At 62.9% G+C, this 22,959-nt stretch overlaps 3 non-coding genes across 3 annotated transcripts; all 3 read left to right on the top strand.

Annotated features, from left to right (window-relative positions):
* Positions 1-2,559: 2,559 nt before the first annotated feature.
* On the top strand, positions 2,560-2,678 carry LOC131867090 (5S ribosomal RNA). Its single transcript, XR_009365684.1, has one exon. It is a non-coding gene; the product is annotated as a 5S ribosomal RNA (ribosomal RNA).
* A 7,804-nt stretch (positions 2,679-10,482) lies between these two features.
* LOC131867088 (5S ribosomal RNA) lies at positions 10,483-10,601 on the top strand. Its single transcript, XR_009365682.1, has one exon. It is a non-coding gene; the product is annotated as a 5S ribosomal RNA (ribosomal RNA).
* A 7,730-nt stretch (positions 10,602-18,331) lies between these two features.
* LOC131867087 (5S ribosomal RNA) lies at positions 18,332-18,450 on the top strand. Its single transcript, XR_009365681.1, has one exon. It is a non-coding gene; the product is annotated as a 5S ribosomal RNA (ribosomal RNA).
* The last annotated feature ends 4,509 nt before the right edge of the window (positions 18,451-22,959 follow it).

Raw genomic sequence — 22,959 nt, 5'->3', positions numbered from 1 at the left:
GCGCGCCAGGGTGGCAACCGGGCCTCGGAAGAGCCAATGCGAGAAACCCCACCAAACGCTCCGACAAAAAAAGAGGCGGCGCTCCAATAACCCCGCTTCGGAGCGCAGCCGGGGCAAACCAAGCCAAGGTGCCCACCCCGACGAAGGTGCACGCGAGGTGCGCACCCGGGGCAAACCGGGCTCCGACAACGTGCACGCAGCACCTTGGAGCACACTTCGAAGCACTCCCGGGTGCCCACCGGCGTTGCGCACCGTGGTGGGCAGCGAGGTGCGCACCTTTGATGCGCTGCCTTCACTAATTTCCAGAAAAAGGCAAAAAAAAATGAGATTTTAAAATTTCCGTTTTGAAAGATAGTGAAAAAAAAGGAACGCGGGTGCCATCTTGAGCCCGCCCTGGTGCGCAGCCCAGGCAAGGCATGCGCACCAAGGTGCCCACCCGAGGTGCACACCCGGGGCAAACCGGGCTCCGACTTCGTGCAGGCCGCACCTTGGAGCACACTTCGGAGCGCTCCTTGGTGCGCACCATGGTGCCCACCAGGGCGCACCCGAGGCAAACCGGGCTCCGACTTCGTGCACGCCGCACCTTGGAGCACACATCGGAGCGCTCCCAGGTTCGCACCAGCGTTGCGCACCTTTGATGCGCTGCCTTCACTAATTTCCAGAAAAGGCAAAAAAAAACGATATTTTAAAATTTCCGTTCTGAAAGATAGTGAAAAAAACGGAACGCGGGTGCCATCTTGAGCCCTTCCTGATGCGCAGCCCAGGCAAGTTGTGCGCACCAAGGTGCCCACCCTGGCGGAGGTGCGCGCCCGGGGCAAACCGGGCTCCGACTTCGTGCACTGCATGGTGCCCACCAAGGCGCGCAACCCAGCCAAGGTGCCCACCGCAGCGAAGGTGCACGCGAGGTGCGCACCCGAGGTGCACACCCGGGGCAAACCGGGCTCCGACTTCGTGCACGCCGCACCTTGGAGCACACTTCAGAGCGCTCCTTGGTACGCACCAGGGCGCGCAACCCAGCCAAGGTGCTCACCCCGGCGAAGGTGCACGCGAGGTGCGCACCCGGGGCAAACCGGGCTCGGACTTCGTGCACGCCGCACCTTGGAGCACACATCGGAGCGCTCCCGGGTTCGCACCAGCATTGCGCACCTTTGATGCGCTGCCTTCACTAATTTCCAGAAAAGGCAAAAAAAAGAAAAAAATGAGATTTTAAAATTTCCGTTTTGAAAGATAGTGAAAAAAACGGAACGCGGGTGCCATCTTGAGCCCGCCCTGGTGTGCAGCCCAGGCAAGTTGTGCGCACCAAGGCACCCACCCTGGCCAAGGTGGGTCACGGGGTGGGTCCTAGGGTGGGTAACGGGGTGGGTACTAAGGTGCGTGCCAAGGTGGGTCATAGGGTGGGTGCCAAGGTGGGCACCAGGGTGGGTGTGCACCAACCCTAGCCAGGGTAGGTCACGGGGTGGTTGTCGGGGTGGGCGTCAAGGAGCCAAGGTGGGTGGCAAGTAGCCAAGTTGCGTGCCAAGGTGGGTGTCGGGGTGGGTGCCAAGGATCCAAGGTGGGTGCCAAGGAACCAAGGTGGGTGTCTGGGTGGGTGCCGAGGTGGGAGCCAGGGTGGGTCCCAAGGTGAGTGCAAAGGTGGGTGCCAGGGTCAAGGTGAGTGCCAATGTGGGTTCCAAGGTGCCAGGGTCAGGGTGAGTGCCAATGTGGGTTCAAAGGTGCTAAGTTGGGTGCGAGGTTGGGTGCGAGGGTGGGTGGGTGCCAAGGTGTGCTAGGTGGAAGCCCGGGTGGGTCGGCATCCCATGGGTGTCGAGTTGGGTGCCTGATGGGTGCTTCTTGTCAAGTTTTAGTCGTCGGGACTCATTTCGAGCCTTAGAGGTCGTTTCTTGTCCGGTTGCCCTGTCTTCGACCTGGGAACCCAATTTTGGTCCTCGGGTCCCATTTTTTTTTGTCTCGCATCCCACTTTTGGCCTGTGGCCTTTTCGGGGTCGATTCTCGTTTTGGGCATCAGAGCATGTTTCTTCTCCTAAAACCCAATATTTGTTTATTAAGTCTCGGAACACATTTTTGTTCTCGTGGACCCATCATGGGTCTTGGAACGCATTTGTGGTCCTTGGGTCCCATTTTGCATCCCGAAACTTGTGTTTTGGTGCTTGATCCCTATTTTGGGTGCCCACCTTGCACCAAGTGCGCACCCGGGGCAAACCGAGCGCCTTGGTGCACCGGGGCAAGATCGAGCGTGCACCCGAGGCGCCCCGAACATGCACCAAGGTGCACTCGGCCCACATGTGAGCGCAGGTCGTTGCGCCCGAGGTGGTGTGTGGGCACCGCGTTGCAGACGGGACACTGCACGCACACGACGCCCCCTCCAGGTGCACGCACGTAGGCCGGGCCGGGTGCACACCCGACGCCCTAGCAAGGTGCGCGCACCCGGGCAGGGCTCACACTTGGCGAACGGGGCGCACTTCGCGAGGGAGGGTGTGCACCTCGACGGGGGTGGGTGGCCGGGGTGGATTCGCACGTGGGTCGCGGTTTGCTAAGTACACACTGCGACAAGCTCATAACGGGTGCGATCATACCAGCGTTAGTGCACCGGATCCCATCAGAACTCCGCAGTTAAGCGCGCTTGGGCCGGAGTAGTACTGGGATGGGTGACCTCCCGGGAAGTCCCGGTGTTGCACCCTTTTTTAGTTTTTCGCCGGGCGTCGCAATGCTATTTGAATAAACCTTTTGCCCGTTTGCGTTCTCGTCGGGGCCGGGCCGGGCCGGGGTGCGCTGCCCGCACTACCGCGCGCGCGGGGGCGACACCGAGCGCGCACCCGAGGCGCCCCGAGCACACAGGCCACGGTGCAACCCGGGCGTTGTGCGCGCACCCCGGTGCGCCCGAGGTGCTGCGCGCGCACCCAGGTGAAATCGGTGTGCACCTCGGCCAGTGCGCGCTCGGTCGAGTCGCGCACGTTGGCCAAGGTGCACGGTGATGTTTCTTACTCTAAGGTTCCGCACCAGACGCCCGGGACAGGTGAGCGAAGCTGGGCGGGGCCGGGTGCGCGGCCGGGGCAGGTGCACGCAGCTGGAGAGAGCTTTGGAGCACACTTCGGAGCGCACCAATGATGCGCTCCATTCAAAAGTTTCCTGAAAAGGCAAAAAAAGTTGAGATTATAGAATTTCCCACTTGAGAGATTGTAAAAAAAAAAAATTTAAAATGAAGGAAACGCGGGTGCCAAGGTGTGCGCAGCCCAGCCAAGGTGTGCGCACCAAGGCGCCCACCCTGGCGAAGGTGCACGCAAGGTGCGCACCCGAGGCAAACCGGACAATTAACCCAACTTTCGACTTCGCGCGCACCTTGGAGCGCACTTCGGAGCGCTCCTTGGTGCGCACCAATCTTGGGCACCTCGGAGTGCACCATGGCGCCCACCAAGGTGCGCACCCGGGGCAAACCGAGCTCCGACTTCGTGCGCACCTTGGAGCGCACGAAAGGTGCGCACCATGGCGCCCACCAAGGTGCGCAGCCCAGCCAAGGCGTGCGCATCAAGGTGCGCACCCTGGCGAAGGTGCGCACCCGGGGCAAACCGAGCTCCGACTTCGTGCGCACCTTGGAGCACACAAAAGGTGCGCAACCCAGCCAAGGTGTGCGCACCCCGGTCAAACCGAGCTCCGAATCGTGCGCACCAGAGGTGCACGCCATCGTGCGCACCTTGGAGCACACTTCGGAGCCCTCCTTGGTGCGCGCCGATGTTGCGCACCTCGGAGCGCACCCGGGGAAAACAATGCAATTAACCCGACTTTCGACTTCGTGGGCACCTCGGAGCGCTCTCGGGTTCGCACCTCGGAGCACACCGAGGTGCGCACCTTTGATGCGCTGCCTTCACCAATTTCCAGAAAAGGCAAGAAAACATTGAGAAGGTGTGCGCACCGAGGTGCCCACCCTGGCGAAGGTGCACGCGAGGTGCGCACCCGGGGCAAACCGGGCTCCGACTTCGTGCACGCCGCACCTTGGAGCACACTTCGGAGCGCTCCTTGGTGCGCACCAGGGCGCGCAACCCAGCCGAGGTGCCCACCCCGGCGAAGGTGCACGCGAGGTGCGCACCCGGGGCAAACCGGGCTCCGACTTCGTGCACGCCATGGTGCCCACCGCGGCGAAGGTGCACGCGAGGTGCGCACCCGGGGCAAACCGGGCTCCGACTTCGTGCACGCCGCACCTTGGAGCACACTTCGGAGCGCTCCTTGGTGCGCACCATGGTGCCCACCAGGGCGCGCAACCCCGCCGAAGGTGCACGCGAGGTGCGCACCCGGGGCAAACCGGGCTCCGACTTCGTGCACGCCGCACCTTGGAGCACACTTCGGAGCGCTCCTTGGTGCGCACCATGGTGCCCACCAGGGCGCGCAACCCCGCCGAAGGTGCACGCGAGGTGCGCACCCGGGGCAAACCGGGCTCCGACTTCGTGCACGCCATGGTGCGCACCGCGGCGAAGGTGCGCACCCGGGGCAAACCGGGCTCCGACTTCTTGTACGCCGCACCTTGGAGCACACTTCGGAGCGCTCCTTGGTGCGCACCAGGGCGCGCAACCCAGCCGAGGTGCCCACCCCGGCGAAGGTGCACGCGAGGTGCGTACCCGGGGCAAACCGGGCTCCGACTTCGTGCACGCCGCACCTTGGAGCACACTTCGGAGCGCTCCTTGGTGCGCACCATGGTGCCCACCAGGCCGCGCAACCCAGCCAAGGTGTGCGCACCAAGGTGCACGCGAGGTGCGCACCCGGGGCAAACCGGGGTCCGACTTCGTGCACGCCGCACCTTGGAGCACACATCGGGGCGCTCCCGGGTTCGCACCGGCGTTGCGCACCGTGGTGGGCACCTCGGAGCACACCAAGGTGGGCAGCGAGGTGCGCACCTTTGATGCGATGCCTTCACTAATTTCCATAAAAGGCAAAAAAAAAACGAGATTTTAAAATTTCCGTTTTGAAAGATAGTGAGAAAAAGGGAATGCTGGTGCCATCTTGAGCCCGCCCTGGTGCGCAGCCCAGCCAAGGTGTGCGCACCAAGGTGCCCACCCTGGCGAAGGTGCGCGCCCGGGCAATTAACCCAACTTCCAACTTCGCGCGCGCCAGGGTGGGAGCGCACCCAACAACCGGGCCTGGGAAGAGCCAATGCGAGAAACCCCACCAAACGCTCTGACAAAAAAAGAGGGGGCGCTCCAGTAACCCCGCTTCGGAGCGCACCCTGGGCAAACCCAGCCAAGGTGCCCACCCCGGCCAAGGTGCAGGCGAGGTGCGCACCCGGGGCAAACCGGGCTCCGACAACGTGCACGCCGCACCTTGGAGCACACTTCGTAGCGCTCCCGGGTGCGCACCTCAGAGCACACCAAGGTGGGCAGCGAGGTGCGCACCTTTGATGCGCTGCCTTCACTAATTTCCAGAAAAGGCAAAAAAAAAAGGAGATTTTAAAATTTCCGTTTTGAAAGATAGTGAAAAAAACGGAACGCGCGTGCCATCTTGAGCCCGCCCTGGTGCGCAGCCCAGGTAAGGTGCCCACCCTGGCAAAGGTGCGCACCCGGGCAATTAACCCTACTTCCGACTTCGTGCGCGCCAGGGTGGCAACCGGGCCTCGGAAGAGCCAATGCGAGAAACCCCACCAAACGCTCCGACAAAAAAAGAGGCGGCGCTCCAATAACCCCGCTTCGGAGCGCAGCCGGGGCAAACCCAGCCAAGGTGCCCACCCCGACGAAGGTGCACGCGAGGTGCGCACCCGGGGCAAACCGGGCTCCGACAACGTGCACGCAGCACCTTGGAGCACACTTCGAAGCACTCCCGGGTGCCCACCGGCGTTGCGCACCGTGGTGGGCAGCGAGGTGCGCACCTTTGATGCGCTGCCTTCACTAATTTCCAGAAAAAGGCAAAAAAAAATGAGATTTTAAAATTTCCGTTTTGAAAGATAGTGAAAAAAAAGGAACGCGGGTGCCATCTTGAGCCCGCCCTGGTGCGCAGCCCAGGCAAGGCATGCGCACCAAGGTGCCCACCCGAGGTGCACACCCGGGGCAAACCGGGCTCCGACTTCGTGCAGGCCGCACCTTGGAGCACACTTCGGAGCGCTCCTTGGTGCGCACCATGGTGCCCACCAGGGCGCGCAACCCAGCCAAGGTCTGCACACTAAGGTGCCCACCCCGGCGAAGGTGCACGCGAGGTGCGCACCCGGGGCAAACCGGGCTCCGACTTCGTGCACGCCATGGTGCCCACCGCGGCGAAGGTGCACGCGAGGTGCGCACCCGGGGCAAACCGGGCTCCGACTTCGTGCACGCCGCACCTTGGAGCACACTTCGGAGCGCTCCTTGGTGCGCACCATGGTGCCCACCAGGGCGCGCAACCCAGCCAAGGTGTGCGCACCAAGGTGCACGCGAGGTGCGCACCCGGGGCAAACCGGGGTCCGACTTCGTGCACGCCGCACCTTGGAGCACACATCGGAGCGCTCCCAGGTTCGCACCAGCGTTGCGCACCTTTGATGCGCTGCCTTCACTAATTTCCAGAAAAGGCAAAAAAAAACGATATTTTAAAATTTCCGTTCTGAAAGATAGTGAAAAAAACGGAACGCGGGTGCCATCTTGAGCCCTTCCTGGTGCGCAGCCCAGGCAAGTTGTGCGCACCAAGGTGCCCACCCTGGCGGAGGTGCGCGCCCGGGGCAAACCGGGCTCCGACTTCGTGCACTGCATGGTGCCCACCAAGGCGCGCAACCCAGCCAAGGTGCCCACCGCAGCGAAGGTGCACGCGAGGTGCACACCCGGGGCAAACCGGGCTCCGACTTCGTGCACGCCGCACCTTGGAGCACACTTCAGAGCGCTCCTTGGTGCGCACCAGGGCGCGCAACCCAGCCGAGGTGCCCACCCCGGCGAAGGTGCACGCGAGGTGCGCACCCGGGGCAAACCGGGCTCCGACTTCGTGCACGCCATGGTGCCCACCGCGGCGAAGGTGCGCACCCGGGGCAAACCGGGCTCCGACTTCGTGCACGCCGCACCTTGGAGCACACTTCGGAGCGCTCCTTGGTGCGCACCATGGTGCCCACCAGGCCGCGCAACCCAGCCAAGGTGTGCGCACCAAGGTGCACGCGAGGTGCGCACCCGGGGCAAACCGGGGTCCGACTTCGTGCACGCCGCACCTTGGAGCACACATCGGGGCGCTCCCGGGTTCGCACCGGCGTTGCGCACCGTGGTGGGCACCTCGGAGCACACCAAGGTGGGCAGCGAGGTGCGCACCTTTGATGCGATGCCTTCACTAATTTCCATAAAAGGCAAAAAAAAAACGAGATTTTAAAATTTCCGTTTTGAAAGATAGTGAGAAAAAGGGAATGCTGGTGCCATCTTGAGCCCGCCCTGGTGCGCAGCCCAGCCAAGGTTTGCGCACCAAGGTGCCCACCCTGGCGAAGGTGCGCGCCCGGGCAATTAACCCAACTTCCAACTTCGCGCGCGCCAGGGTGGGAGCGCACCCAACAACCGGGCCTGGGAAGAGCCAATGCGAGAAACCCCACCAAACTCTCTGACAAAAAAAGAGGGGGCGCTCCAGTAACCCCGCTTCGGAGCGCACCCTGGGCAAACCCAGCCAAGGTGCCCACCCCGGCCAAGGTGCAGGCGAGGTGCGCACCCGGGGCAAACCGGGCTCCGACAACGTGCACGCCGCACCTTGGAGCACACTTCGTAGCGCTCCCGGGTGCGCACCTCAGAGCACACCAAGGTGGGCAGCGAGGTGCGCACCTTTGATGCGCTGCCTTCACTAATTTCCAGAAAAGGCAAAAAAAAAAGGAGATTTTAAAATTTCCGTTTTGAAAGATAGTGAAAAAAACGGAACGCGCGTGCCATCTTGAGCCCGCCCTGGTGCGCAGCCCAGGTAAGGTGCCACCCTGGCAAAGGTGCGCACCCGGGCAATTAACCCTACTTCCGACTTCGTGCGCGCCAGGGTGGCAACCGGGCCTCGGAAGAGCCAATGCGAGAAACCCCACCAAACGCTCCGACAAAAAAAGAGGCGGCGCTCCAATAACCCCGCTTCGGAGCGCAGCCGGGGCAAACCAAGCCAAGGTGCCCACCCCGACGAAGGTGCACGCGAGGTGCGCACCCGGGGCAAACCGGGCTCCGACAACGTGCACGCAGCACCTTGGAGCACACTTCGAAGCACTCCCGGGTGCCCACCGGCGTTGCGCACCGTGGTGGGCAGCGAGGTGCGCACCTTTGATGCGCTGCCTTCACTAATTTCCAGAAAAAGGCAAAAAAAAATGAGATTTTAAAATTTCCGTTTTGAAAGATAGTGAAAAAAAAGGAACGCGGGTGCCATCTTGAGCCCGCCTTGGTGCGCAGCCCAGGCAAGGCATGCGCACCAAGGTGCCCACCCGAGGTGCACACCCGGGGCAAACCGGGCTCCGACTTCGTGCAGGCCGCACCTTGGAGCACACTTCGGAGCGCTCCTTGGTGCGCACCATGGTGCCCACCAGGGCGCACCCGAGGCAAACCGGGCTCCGACTTCGTGCACGCCGCACCTTGGAGCACACATCGGAGCGCTCCCAGGTTCGCACCAGCGTTGCGCACCTTTGATGCGCTGCCTTCACTAATTTCCAGAAAAGGCAAAAAAAAACGATATTTTAAAATTTCCGTTCTGAAAGATAGTGAAAAAAACGGAACGCGGGTGCCATCTTGAGCCCTTCCTGATGCGCAGCCCAGGCAAGTTGTGCGCACCAAGGTGCCCACCCTGGCGGAGGTGCGCGCCCGGGGCAAACCGGGCTCCGACTTCGTGCACTGCATGGTGCCCACCAAGGCGCGCAACCCAGCCAAGGTGCCCACCGCAGCGAAGGTGCACGCGAGGTGCGCACCCGAGGTGCACACCCGGGGCAAACCGGGCTCCGACTTCGTGCACGCCGCACCTTGGAGCACACTTCAGAGCGCTCCTTGGTACGCACCAGGGCGCGCAACCCAGCCAAGGTGCTCACCCCGGCGAAGGTGCACGCGAGGTGCGCACCCGGGGCAAACCGGGCTCGGACTTCGTGCACGCCGCACCTTGGAGCACACATCGGAGCGCTCCCGGGTTCGCACCAGCATTGCGCACCTTTGATGCGCTGCCTTCACTAATTTCCAGAAAAGGCAAAAAAAAGAAAAAAATGAGATTTTAAAATTTCCGTTTTGAAAGATAGTGAAAAAAACGGAACGCGGGTGCCATCTTGAGCCCGCCCTGGTGTGCAGCCCAGGCAAGTTGTGCGCACCAAGGCACCCACCCTGGCCAAGGTGGGTCACGGGGTGGGTCCTAGGGTGGGTAACGGGGTGGGTACTAAGGTGCGTGCCAAGGTGGGTCATAGGGTGGGTGCCAAGGTGGGCACCAGGGTGGGTGTGCACCAACCCTAGCCAGGGTAGGTCACGGGGTGGTTGTCGGGGTGGGCGTCAAGGAGCCAAGGTGGGTGGCAAGTAGCCAAGTTGCGTGCCAAGGTGGGTGTCGGGGTGGGTGCCAAGGATCCAAGGTGGGTGCCAAGGAACCAAGGTGGGTGTCTGGGTGGGTGCCGAGGTGGGAGCCAGGGTGGGTCCCAAGGTGAGTGCAAAGGTGGGTGCCAGGGTCAAGGTGAGTGCCAATGTGGGTTCCAAGGTGCCAGGGTCAGGGTGAGTGCCAATGTGGGTTCAAAGGTGCTAAGTTGGGTGCGAGGTTGGGTGCGAGGGTGGGTGGGTGCCAAGGTGTGCTAGGTGGAAGCCCGGGTGGGTCGGCATCCCATGGGTGTCGAGTTGGGTGCCTGATGGGTGCTTCTTGTCAAGTTTTAGTCGTCGGGACTCATTTCGAGCCTTAGAGGTCGTTTCTTGTCCGGTTGCCCTGTCTTCGACCTGGGAACCCAATTTTGGTCCTCGGGTCCCATTTTTTTTTGTCTCGCATCCCACTTTTGGCCTGTGGCCTTTTCGGGGTCGATTCTCGTTTTGGGCATCAGAGCATGTTTCTTCTCCTAAAACCCAATATTTGTTTATTAAGTCTCGGAACACATTTTTGTTCTCGTGGACCCATCATGGGTCTTGGAACGCATTTGTGGTCCTTGGGTCCCATTTTGCATCCCGAAACTTGTGTTTTGGTGCTTGATCCCTATTTTGGGTGCCCACCTTGCACCAAGTGCGCACCCGGGGCAAACCGAGCGCCTTGGTGCACCGGGGCAAGATCGAGCGTGCACCCGAGGCGCCCCGAACATGCACCAAGGTGCACTCGGCCCACATGTGAGCGCAGGTCGTTGCGCCCGAGGTGGTGTGTGGGCACCGCGTTGCAGACGGGACACTGCACGCACACGACGCCCCCTCCAGGTGCACGCACGTAGGCCGGGCCGGGTGCACACCCGACGCCCTAGCAAGGTGCGCGCACCCGGGCAGGGCTCACACTTGGCGAACGGGGCGCACTTCGCGAGGGAGGGTGTGCACCTCGACGGGGGTGGGTGGCCGGGGTGGATTCGCACGTGGGTCGCGGTTTGCTAAGTACACACTGCGACAAGCTCATAACGGGTGCGATCATACCAGCGTTAGTGCACCGGATCCCATCAGAACTCCGCAGTTAAGCGCGCTTGGGCCGGAGTAGTACTGGGATGGGTGACCTCCCGGGAAGTCCCGGTGTTGCACCCTTTTTTAGTTTTTCGCCGGGCGTCGCAATGCTATTTGAATAAACCTTTTGCCCGTTTGCGTTCTCGTCGGGGCCGGGCCGGGCCGGGGTGCGCTGCCCGCACTACCGCGCGCGCGGGGGCGACACCGAGCGCGCACCCGAGGCGCCCCGAGCACACAGGCCACGGTGCAACCCGGGCGTTGTGCGCGCACCCCGGTGCGCCCGAGGTGCTGCGCGCGCACCCAGGTGAAATCGGTGTGCACCTCGGCCAGTGCGCGCTCGGTCGAGTCGCGCACGTTGGCCAAGGTGCACGGTGATGTTTCTTACTCTAAGGTTCCGCACCAGACGCCCGGGACAGGTGAGCGAAGCTGGGCGGGGCCGGGTGCGCGGCCGGGGCAGGTGCACGCAGCTGGAGAGAGCTTTGGAGCACACTTCGGAGCGCACCAATGATGCGCTCCATTCAAAAGTTTCCTGAAAAGGCAAAAAAAGTTGAGATTATAGAATTTCCCACTTGAGAGATTGTAAAAAAAAAAAATTTAAAATGAAGGAAACGCGGGTGCCAAGGTGTGCGCAGCCCAGCCAAGGTGTGCGCACCAAGGCGCCCACCCTGGCGAAGGTGCACGCAAGGTGCGCACCCGAGGCAAACCGGACAATTAACCCAACTTTCGACTTCGCGCGCACCTTGGAGCGCACTTCGGAGCGCTCCTTGGTGCGCACCAATCTTGGGCACCTCGGAGTGCACCATGGCGCCCACCAAGGTGCGCACCCGGGGCAAACCGAGCTCCGACTTCGTGCGCACCTTGGAGCGCACGAAAGGTGCGCACCATGGCGCCCACCAAGGTGCGCAGCCCAGCCAAGGCGTGCGCATCAAGGTGCGCACCCTGGCGAAGGTGCGCACCCGGGGCAAACCGAGCTCCGACTTCGTGCGCACCTTGGAGCGCACAAAAGGTGCGCAACCCAGCCAAGGTGTGCGCACCCCGGTCAAACCGAGCTCCGAATCGTGCGCACCAGAGGTGCACGCCATCGTGCGCACCTTGGAGCACACTTCGGAGCCCTCCTTGGTGCGCGCCGATGTTGCGCACCTCGGAGCGCACCCGGGGAAAACAATGCAATTAACCCGACTTTCGACTTCGTGGGCACCTCGGAGCGCTCTCGGGTTCGCACCTCGGAGCACACCGAGGTGCGCACCTTTGATGCGCTGCCTTCACCAATTTCCAGAAAAGGCAAGAAAACATTGAGAAGGTGTGCGCACCGAGGTGCCCACCCTGGCGAAGGTGCACGCGAGGTGCGCACCCGGGGCAAACCGGGCTCCGACTTCGTGCACGCCGCACCTTGGAGCACACTTCGGAGCGCTCCTTGGTGCGCACCAGGGCGCGCAACCCAGCCGAGGTGCCCACCCCGGCGAAGGTGCACGCGAGGTGCGCACCCGGGGCAAACCGGGCTCCGACTTCGTGCACGCCATGGTGCCCACCGCGGCGAAGGTGCACGCGAGGTGCGCACCCGGGGCAAACCGGGCTCCGACTTCGTGCACGCCGCACCTTGGAGCACACTTCGGAGCGCTCCTTGGTGCGCACCATGGTGCCCACCAGGGCGCGCAACCCCGCCGAAGGTGCACGCGAGGTGCGCACCCGGGGCAAACCGGGCTCCGACTTCGTGCACGCCGCACCTTGGAGCACACTTCGGAGCGCTCCTTGGTGCGCACCATGGTGCCCACCAGGGCGCGCAACCCCGCCGAAGGTGCACGCGAGGTGCGCACCCGGGGCAAACCGGGCTCCGACTTCGTGCACGCCATGGTGCGCACCGCGGCGAAGGTGCGCACCCGGGGCAAACCGGGCTCCGACTTCGTGCACGCCGCACCTTGGAGCACACTTCGGAGCGCTCCTTGGTGCGCACCAGGGCGCGCAACCCAGCCGAGGTGCCCACCCCGGCGAAGGTGCACGCGAGGTGCGTACCCGGGGCAAACCGGGCTCCGACTTCGTGCACGCCGCACCTTGGAGCACACTTCGGAGCGCTCCTTGGTGCGCACCATGGTGCCCACCAGGCCGCGCAACCCAGCCAAGGTGTGCGCACCAAGGTGCACGCGAGGTGCGCACCCGGGGCAAACCGGGGTCCGACTTCGTGCACGCCGCACCTTGGAGCACACATCGGGGCGCTCCCGGGTTCGCACCGGCGTTGCGCACCGTGGTGGGCACCTCGGAGCACACCAAGGTGGGCAGCGAGGTGCGCACCTTTGATGCGATGCCTTCACTAATTTCCATAAAAGGCAAAAAAAAAACGAGATTTTAAAATTTCCGTTTTGAAAGATAGTGAGAAAAAGGGAATGCTGGTGCCATCTTGAGCCCGCCCTGGTGCGCAGCCCAGCCAAGGTGTGCGCACCAAGGTGCCCACCCTGGCGAAGGTGCGCGCCCGGGCAATTAACCCAACTTCCAACTTCGCGCGCGCCAGGGTGGGAGCGCACCCAACAACCGGGCCTGGGAAGAGCCAATGCGAGAAACCCCACCAAACGCTCTGACAAAAAAAGAGGGGGCGCTCCAGTAACCCCGCTTCGGAGCGCACCCTGGGCAAACCCAGCCAAGGTGCCCACCCCGGCCAAGGTGCAGGCGAGGTGCGCACCCGGGGCAAACCGGGCTCCGACAACGTGCACGCCGCACCTTGGAGCACACTTCGTAGCGCTCCCGGGTGCGCACCTCAGAGCACACCAAGGTGGGCAGCGAGGTGCGCACCTTTGATGCGCTGCCTTCACTAATTTCCAGAAAAGGCAAAAAAAAAAGGAGATTTTAAAATTTCCGTTTTGAAAGATAGTGAAAAAAACGGAACGCGCGTGCCATCTTGAGCCCGCCCTGGTGCGCAGCCCAGGTAAGGTGCCCACCCTGGCAAAGGTGCGCACCCGGGCAATTAACCCTACTTCCGACTTCGTGCGCGCCAGGGTGGCAACCGGGCCTCGGAAGAGCCAATGCGAGAAACCCCACCAAACGCTCCGACAAAAAAAGAGGCGGCGCTCCAATAACCCCGCTTCGGAGCGCAGCCGGGGCAAACCCAGCCAAGGTGCCCACCCCGACGAAGGTGCACGCGAGGTGCGCACCCGGGGCAAACCGGGCTCCGACAACGTGCACGCAGCACCTTGGAGCACACTTCGAAGCACTCCCGGGTGCCCACCGGCGTTGCGCACCGTGGTGGGCAGCGAGGTGCGCACCTTTGATGCGCTGCCTTCACTAATTTCCAGAAAAAGGCAAAAAAAAATGAGATTTTAAAATTTCCGTTTTGAAAGATAGTGAAAAAAAAGGAACGCGGGTGCCATCTTGAGCCCGCCCTGGTGCGCAGCCCAGGCAAGGCATGCGCACCAAGGTGCCCACCCGAGGTGCACACCCGGGGCAAACCGGGCTCCGACTTCGTGCAGGCCGCACCTTGGAGCACACTTCGGAGCGCTCCTTGGTGCGCACCATGGTGCCCACCAGGGCGCGCAACCCAGCCAAGGTCTGCACACTAAGGTGCCCACCGCGGCGAAGGTGCACGCGAGGTGCGCACCCGGGGCAAACCGGGCTCCGACTTCGTGCACGCCGCACCTTGGAGCACACTTCGGAGCGCTCCTTGGTGCGCACCATGGTGCCCACCAGGGCGCGCAACCCAGCCAAGGTGTGCGCACCAAGGTGCACGCGAGGTGCGCACCCGGGGCAAACCGGGGTCCGACTTCGTGCACGCCGCACCTTGGAGCACACATCGGAGCGCTCCCAGGTTCGCACCAGCGTTGCGCACCTTTGATGCGCTGCCTTCACTAATTTCCAGAAAAGGCAAAAAAAAACGATATTTTAAAATTTCCGTTCTGAAAGATAGTGAAAAAAACGGAACGCGGGTGCCATCTTGAGCCCTTCCTGGTGCGCAGCCCAGGCAAGTTGTGCGCACCAAGGTGCCCACCCTGGCGGAGGTGCGCGCCCGGGGCAAACCGGGCTCCGACTTCGTGCACTGCATGGTGCCCACCAAGGCGCGCAACCCAGCCAAGGTGCCCACCGCAGCGAAGGTGCACGCGAGGTGCACACCCGGGGCAAACCGGGCTCCGACTTCGTGCACGCCGCACCTTGGAGCACACTTCAGAGCGCTCCTTGGTGCGCACCAGGGCGCGCAACCCAGCCGAGGTGCCCACCCCGGCGAAGGTGCACGCGAGGTGCGCACCCGGGGCAAACCGGGCTCCGACTTCGTGCACGCCATGGTGCCCACCGCGGCGAAGGTGCGCACCCGGGGCAAACCGGGCTCCGACTTCGTGCACGCCGCACCTTGGAGCACACTTCGGAGCGCTCCTTGGTGCGCACCATGGTGCCCACCAGGCCGCGCAACCCAGCCAAGGTGTGCGCACCAAGGTGCACGCGAGGTGCGCACCCGGGGCAAACCGGGGTCCGACTTCGTGCACGCCGCACCTTGGAGCACACATCGGGGCGCTCCCGGGTTCGCACCGGCGTTGCGCACCGTGGTGGGCACCTCGGAGCACACCAAGGTGGGCAGCGAGGTGCGCACCTTTGATGCGATGCCTTCACTAATTTCCATAAAAGGCAAAAAAAAAACGAGATTTTAAAATTTCCGTTTTGAAAGATAGTGAGAAAAAGGGAATGCTGGTGCCATCTTGAGCCCGCCCTGGTGCGCAGCCCAGCCAAGGTTTGCGCACCAAGGTGCCCACCCTGGCGAAGGTGCGCGCCCGGGCAATTAACCCAACTTCCAACTTCGCGCGCGCCAGGGTGGGAGCGCACCCAACAACCGGGCCTGGGAAGAGCCAATGCGAGAAACCCCACCAAACTCTCTGACAAAAAAAGAGGGGGCGCTCCAGTAACCCCGCTTCGGAGCGCACCCTGGGCAAACCCAGCCAAGGTGCCCACCCCGGCCAAGGTGCAGGCGAGGTGCGCACCCGGGGCAAACCGGGCTCCGACAACGTGCACGCCGCACCTTGGAGCACACTTCGTAGCGCTCCCGGGTGCGCACCTCAGAGCACACCAAGGTGGGCAGCGAGGTGCGCACCTTTGATGCGCTGCCTTCACTAATTTCCAGAAAAGGCAAAAAAAAAAGGAGATTTTAAAATTTCCGTTTTGAAAGATAGTGAAAAAAACGGAACGCGCGTGCCATCTTGAGCCCGCCCTGGTGCGCAGCCCAGGTAAGGTGCCACCCTGGCAAAGGTGCGCACCCGGGCAATTAACCCTACTTCCGACTTCGTGCGCGCCAGGGTGGCAACCGGGCCTCGGAAGAGCCAATGCGAGAAACCCCACCAAACGCTCCGACAAAAAAAGAGGCGGCGCTCCAATAACCCCGCTTCGGAGCGCAGCCGGGGCAAACCAAGCCAAGGTGCCCACCCCGACGAAGGTGCACGCGAGGTGCGCACCCGGGGCAAACCGGGCTCCGACAACGTGCACGCAGCACCTTGGAGCACACTTCGAAGCACTCCCGGGTGCCCACCGGCGTTGCGCACCGTGGTGGGCAGCGAGGTGCGCACCTTTGATGCGCTGCCTTCACTAATTTCCAGAAAAAGGCAAAAAAAAATGAGATTTTAAAATTTCCGTTTTGAAAGATAGTGAAAAAAAAGGAACGCGGGTGCCATCTTGAGCCCGCCCTGGTGCGCAGCCCAGGCAAGGCATGCGCACCAAGGTGCCCACCCGAGGTGCACACCCGGGGCAAACCGGGCTCCGACTTCGTGCAGGCCGCACCTTGGAGCACACTTCGGAGCGCTCCTTGGTGCGCACCATGGTGCCCACCAGGGCGCACCCGAGGCAAACCGGGCTCCGACTTCGTGCACGCCGCACCTTGGAGCACACATCGGAGCGCTCCCAGGTTCGCACCAGCGTTGCGCACCTTTGATGCGCTGCCTTCACTAATTTCCAGAAAAGGCAAAAAAAAACGATATTTTAAAATTTCCGTTCTGAAAGATAGTGAAAAAAACGGAACGCGGGTGCCATCTTGAGCCCTTCCTGATGCGCAGCCCAGGCAAGTTGTGCGCACCAAGGTGCCCACCCTGGCGGAGGTGCGCGCCCGGGGCAAACCGGGCTCCGACTTCGTGCACTGCATGGTGCCCACCAAGGCGCGCAACCCAGCCAAGGTGCCCACCGCAGCGAAGGTGCACGCGAGGTGCGCACCCGAGGTGCACACCCGGGGCAAACCGGGCTCCGACTTCGTGCACGCCGCACCTTGGAGCACACTTCAGAGCGCTCCTTGGTACGCACCAGGGCGCGCAACCCAGCCAAGGTGCTCACCCCGGCGAAGGTGCACGCGAGGTGCGCACCCGGGGCAAACCGGGCTCGGACTTCGTGCACGCCGCACCTTGGAGCACACATCGGAGCGCTCCCGGGTTCGCACCAGCATTGCGCACCTTTGATGCGCTGCCTTCACTAATTTCCAGAAAAGGCAAAAAAAAGAAAAAAATGAGATTTTAAAATTTCCGTTTTGAAAGATAGTGAAAAAAACGGAACGCGGGTGCCATCTTGAGCCCGCCCTGGTGTGCAGCCCAGGCAAGTTGTGCGCACCAAGGCACCCACCCTGGCCAAGGTGGGTCACGGGGTGGGTCCTAGGGTGGGTAACGGGGTGGGTACTAAGGTGCGTGCCAAGGTGGGTCATAGGGTGGGTGCCAAGGTGGGCACCAGGGTGGGTGTGCACCAACCCTAGCCAGGGTAGGTCACGGGGTGGTTGTCGGGGTGGGCGTCAAGGAGCCAAGGTGGGTGGCAAGTAGCCAAGTTGCGTGCCAAGGTGGGTGTCGGGGTGGGTGCCAAGGATCCAAGGTGGGTGCCAAGGAACCAAGGTGGGTGTCTGGGTGGGTGCCGAGGTGGGAGCCAGGGTGGGTCCCAAGGTGAGTGCAAAGGTGGGTGCCAGGGTCAAGGTGAGTGCCAATGTGGGTTCCAAGGTGCCAGGGTCAGGGTGAGTGCCAATGTGGGTTCAAAGGTGCTAAGTTGGGTGCGAGGTTGGGTGCGAGGGTGGGTGGGTGCCAAGGTGTGCTAGGTGGAAGCCCGGGTGGGTCGGCATCCCATGGGTGTCGAGTTGGGTGCCTGATGGGTGCTTCTTGTCAAGTTTTAGTCGTCGGGACTCATTTCGAGCCTTAGAGGTCGTTTCTTGTCCGGTTGCCCTGTCTTCGACCTGGGAACCCAATTTTGGTCCTCGGGTCCCATTTTTTTTTGTCTCGCATCCCACTTTTGGCCTGTGGCCTTTTCGGGGTCGATTCTCGTTTTGGGCATCAGAGCATGTTTCTTCTCCTAAAACCCAATATTTGTTTATTAAGTCTCGGAACACATTTTTGTTCTCGTGGACCCATCATGGGTCTTGGAACGCATTTGTGGTCCTTGGGTCCCATTTTGCATCCCGAAACTTGTGTTTTGGTGCTTGATCCCTATTTTGGGTGCCCACCTTGCACCAAGTGCGCACCCGGGGCAAACCGAGCGCCTTGGTGCACCGGGGCAAGATCGAGCGTGCACCCGAGGCGCCCCGAACATGCACCAAGGTGCACTCGGCCCACATGTGAGCGCAGGTCGTTGCGCCCGAGGTGGTGTGTGGGCACCGCGTTGCAGACGGGACACTGCACGCACACGACGCCCCCTCCAGGTGCACGCACGTAGGCCGGGCCGGGTGCACACCCGACGCCCTAGCAAGGTGCGCGCACCCGGGCAGGGCTCACACTTGGCGAACGGGGCGCACTTCGCGAGGGAGGGTGTGCACCTCGACGGGGGTGGGTGGCCGGGGTGGATTCGCACGTGGGTCGCGGTTTGCTAAGTACACACTGCGACAAGCTCATAACGGGTGCGATCATACCAGCGTTAGTGCACCGGATCCCATCAGAACTCCGCAGTTAAGCGCGCTTGGGCCGGAGTAGTACTGGGATGGGTGACCTCCCGGGAAGTCCCGGTGTTGCACCCTTTTTTAGTTTTTCGCCGGGCGTCGCAATGCTATTTGAATAAACCTTTTGCCCGTTTGCGTTCTCGTCGGGGCCGGGCCGGGCCGGGGTGCGCTGCCCGCACTACCGCGCGCGCGGGGGCGACACCGAGCGCGCACCCGAGGCGCCCCGAGCACACAGGCCACGGTGCAACCCGGGCGTTGTGCGCGCACCCCGGTGCGCCCGAGGTGCTGCGCGCGCACCCAGGTGAAATCGGTGTGCACCTCGGCCAGTGCGCGCTCGGTCGAGTCGCGCACGTTGGCCAAGGTGCACGGTGATGTTTCTTACTCTAAGGTTCCGCACCAGACGCCCGGGACAGGTGAGCGAAGCTGGGCGGGGCCGGGTGCGCGGCCGGGGCAGGTGCACGCAGCTGGAGAGAGCTTTGGAGCACACTTCGGAGCGCACCAATGATGCGCTCCATTCAAAAGTTTCCTGAAAAGGCAAAAAAAGTTGAGATTATAGAATTTCCCACTTGAGAGATTGTAAAAAAAAAAAATTTAAAATGAAGGAAACGCGGGTGCCAAGGTGTGCGCAGCCCAGCCAAGGTGTGCGCACCAAGGCGCCCACCCTGGCGAAGGTGCACGCAAGGTGCGCACCCGAGGCAAACCGGACAATTAACCCAACTTTCGACTTCGCGCGCACCTTGGAGCGCACTTCGGAGCGCTCCTTGGTGCGCACCAATCTTGGGCACCTCGGAGTGCACCATGGCGCCCACCAAGGTGCGCACCCGGGGCAAACCGAGCTCCGACTTCGTGCGCACCTTGGAGCGCACGAAAGGTGCGCACCATGGCGCCCACCAAGGTGCGCAGCCCAGCCAAGGCGTGCGCATCAAGGTGCGCACCCTGGCGAAGGTGCGCACCCGGGGCAAACCGAGCTCCGACTTCGTGCGCACCTTGGAGCGCACAAAAGGTGCGCAACCCAGCCAAGGTGTGCGCACCCCGGTCAAACCGAGCTCCGAATCGTGCGCACCAGAGGTGCACGCCATCGTGCGCACCTTGGAGCACACTTCGGAGCCCTCCTTGGTGCGCGCCGATGTTGCGCACCTCGGAGCGCACCCGGGGAAAACAATGCAATTAACCCGACTTTCGACTTCGTGGGCACCTCGGAGCGCTCTCGGGTTCGCACCTCGGAGCACACCGAGGTGCGCACCTTTGATGCGCTGCCTTCACCAATTTCCAGAAAAGGCAAGAAAACATTGAGAAGGTGTGCGCACCGAGGTGCCCACCCTGGCGAAGGTGCACGCGAGGTGCGCACCCGGGGCAAACCGGGCTCCGACTTCGTGCACGCCGCACCTTGGAGCACACTTCGGAGCGCTCCTTGGTGCGCACCAGGGCGCGCAACCCAGCCGAGGTGCCCACCCCGGCGAAGGTGCACGCGAGGTGCGCACCCGGGGCAAACCGGGCTCCGACTTCGTGCACGCCATGGTGCCCACCGCGGCGAAGGTGCACGCGAGGTGCGCACCCGGGGCAAACCGGGCTCCGACTTCGTGCACGCCGCACCTTGGAGCACACTTCAGAGCGCTCCTTGGTGCGCACCATGGTGCCCACCAGGGCGCGCAACCCCGCCGAAGGTGCACGCGAGGTGCGCACCCGGGGCAAACCGGGCTCCGACTTCGTGCACGCCGCACCTTGGAGCACACTTCGGAGCGCTCCTTGGTGCGCACCATGGTGCCCACCAGGGCGCGCAACCCCGCCGAAGGTGCACGCGAGGTGCGCACCCGGGGCAAACCGGGCTCCGACTTCGTGCACGCCATGGTGCGCACCGCGGCGAAGGTGCGCACCCGGGGCAAACCGGGCTCCGACTTCGTGCACGCCGCACCTTGGAGCACACTTCGGAGCGCTCCTTGGTGCGCACCAGGGCGCGCAACCCAGCCGAGGTGCCCACCCCGGCGAAGGTGCACGCGAGGTGCGTACCCGGGGCAAACCGGGCTCCGACTTCGTGCACGCCGCACCTTGGAGCACACTTCGGAGCGCTCCTTGGTGCGCACCATGGTGCCCACCAGGCCGCGCAACCCAGCCAAGGTGTGCGCACCAAGGTGCACGCGAGGTGCGCACCCGGGGCAAACCGGGGTCCGACTTCGTGCACGCCGCACCTTGGAGCACACATCGGGGCGCTCCCGGGTTCGCACCGGCGTTGCGCACCGTGGTGGGCACCTCGGAGCACACCAAGGTGGGCAGCGAGGTGCGCACCTTTGATGCGATGCCTTCACTAATTTCCATAAAAGGCAAAAAAAAAACGAGATTTTAAAATTTCCGTTTTGAAAGATAGTGAGAAAAAGGGAATGCTGGTGCCATCTTGAGCCCGCCCTGGTGCGCAGCCCAGCCAAGGTGTGCGCACCAAGGTGCCCACCCTGGCGAAGGTGCGCGCCCGGGCAATTAACCCAACTTCCAACTTCGCGCGCGCCAGGGTGGGAGCGCACCCAACAACCGGGCCTGGGAAGAGCCAATGCGAGAAACCCCACCAAACGCTCTGACAAAAAAAGAGGGGGCGCTCCAGTAACCCCGCTTCGGAGCGCACCCTGGGCAAACCCAGCCAAGGTGCCCACCCCGGCCAAGGTGCAGGCGAGGTGCGCACCCGGGGCAAACCGGGCTCCGACAACGTGCACGCCGCACCTTGGAGCACACTTCGTAGCGCTCCCGGGTGCGCACCTCAGAGCACACCAAGGTGGGCAGCGAGGTGCGCACCTTTGATGCGCTGCCTTCACTAATTTCCAGAAAAGGCAAAAAAAAAAGGAGATTTTAAAATTTCCGTTTTGAAAGATAGTGAAAAAAACGGAACGCGCGTGCCATCTTGAGCCCGCCCTGGTGCGCAGCCCAGGTAAGGTGCCCACCCTGGCAAAGGTGCGCACCCGGGCAATTAACCCTACTTCCGACTTCGTGCGCGCCAGGGTGGCAACCGGGCCTCGGAAGAGCCAATGCGAGAAACCCCACCAAACGCTCCGACAAAAAAAGAGGCGGCGCTCCAATAACCCCGCTTCGGAGCGCAGCCGGGGCAAACCCAGCCAAGGTGCCCACCCCGACGAAGGTGCACGCGAGGTGCGCACCCGGGGCAAACCGGGCTCCGACAACGTGCACGCAGCACCTTGGAGCACACTTCGAAGCACTCCCGGGTGCCCACCGGCGTTGCGCACCGTGGTGGGCAGCGAGGTGCGCACCTTTGATGCGCTGCCTTCACTAATTTCCAGAAAAAGGCAAAAAAAAATGAGATTTTAAAATTTCCGTTTTGAAAGATAGTGAAAAAAAAGGAACGCGGGTGCCATCTTGAGCCCGCCCTGGTGCGCAGCCCAGGCAAGGCATGCGCACCAAGGTGCCCACCCGAGGTGCACACCCGGGGCAAACCGGGCTCCGACTTCGTGCAGGCCGCACCTTGGAGCACACTTCGGAGCGCTCCTTGGTGCGCACCATGGTGCCCACCAGGGCGCGCAACCCAGCCAAGGTCTGCACACTAAGGTGCCCACCCCGGCGAAGGTGCACGCGAGGTGCGCACCCGGGGCAAACCGGGCTCCGACTTCGTGCACGCCATGGTGCCCACCGCGGCGAAGGTGCACGCGAGGTGCGCACCCGGGGCAAACCGGGCTCCGACTTCGTGCACGCCGCACCTTGGAGCACACTTCGGAGCGCTCCTTGGTGCGCACCATGGTGCCCACCAGGGCGCGCAACCCAGCCAAGGTGTGCGCACCAAGGTGCACGCGAGGTGCGCACCCGGGGCAAACCGGGGTCCGACTTCGTGCACGCCGCACCTTGGAGCACACATCGGAGCGCTCCCAGGTTCGCACCAGCGTTGCGCACCTTTGATGCGCTGCCTTCACTAATTTCCAGAAAAGGCAAAAAAAAACGATATTTTAAAATTTCCGTTCTGAAAGATAGTGAAAAAAACGGAACGCGGGTGCCATCTTGAGCCCTTCCTGGTGCGCAGCCCAGGCAAGTTGTGCGCACCAAGGTGCCCACCCTGGCGGAGGTGCGCGCCCGGGGCAAACCGGGCTCCGACTTCGTGCACTGCATGGTGCCCACCAAGGCGCGCAACCCAGCCAAGGTGCCCACCGCAGCGAAGGTGCACGCGAGGTGCACACCCGGGGCAAACCGGGCTCCGACTTCGTGCACGCCGCACCTTGGAGCACACTTCAGAGCGCTCCTTGGTGCGCACCAGGGCGCGCAACCCAGCCGAGGTGCCCACCCCGGCGAAGGTGCACGCGAGGTGCGCACCCGGGGCAAACCGGGCTCCGACTTCGTGCACGCCATGGTGCCCACCGCGGCGAAGGTGCGCACCCGGGGCAAACCGGGCTCCGACTTCGTGCACGCCGCACCTTGGAGCACACTTCGGAGCGCTCCTTGGTGCGCACCATGGTGCCCACCAGGCCGCGCAACCCAGCCAAGGTGTGCGCACCAAGGTGCACGCGAGGTGCGCACCCGGGGCAAACCGGGGTCCGACTTCGTGCACGCCGCACCTTGGAGCACACATCGGGGCGCTCCCGGGTTCGCACCGGCGTTGCGCAC

The sequence above is a fragment of the Cryptomeria japonica genome, unplaced genomic scaffold (assembly GCF_030272615.1).
Source record: "Cryptomeria japonica unplaced genomic scaffold, Sugi_1.0 HiC_scaffold_163, whole genome shotgun sequence".
Classification (NCBI taxonomy): domain Eukaryota; kingdom Viridiplantae; phylum Streptophyta; class Pinopsida; order Cupressales; family Cupressaceae; genus Cryptomeria; species Cryptomeria japonica.
The sequence above is the reverse complement of the archived record's forward strand: the minus strand, read 5'-3'. Positions and strand labels throughout refer to the sequence as shown.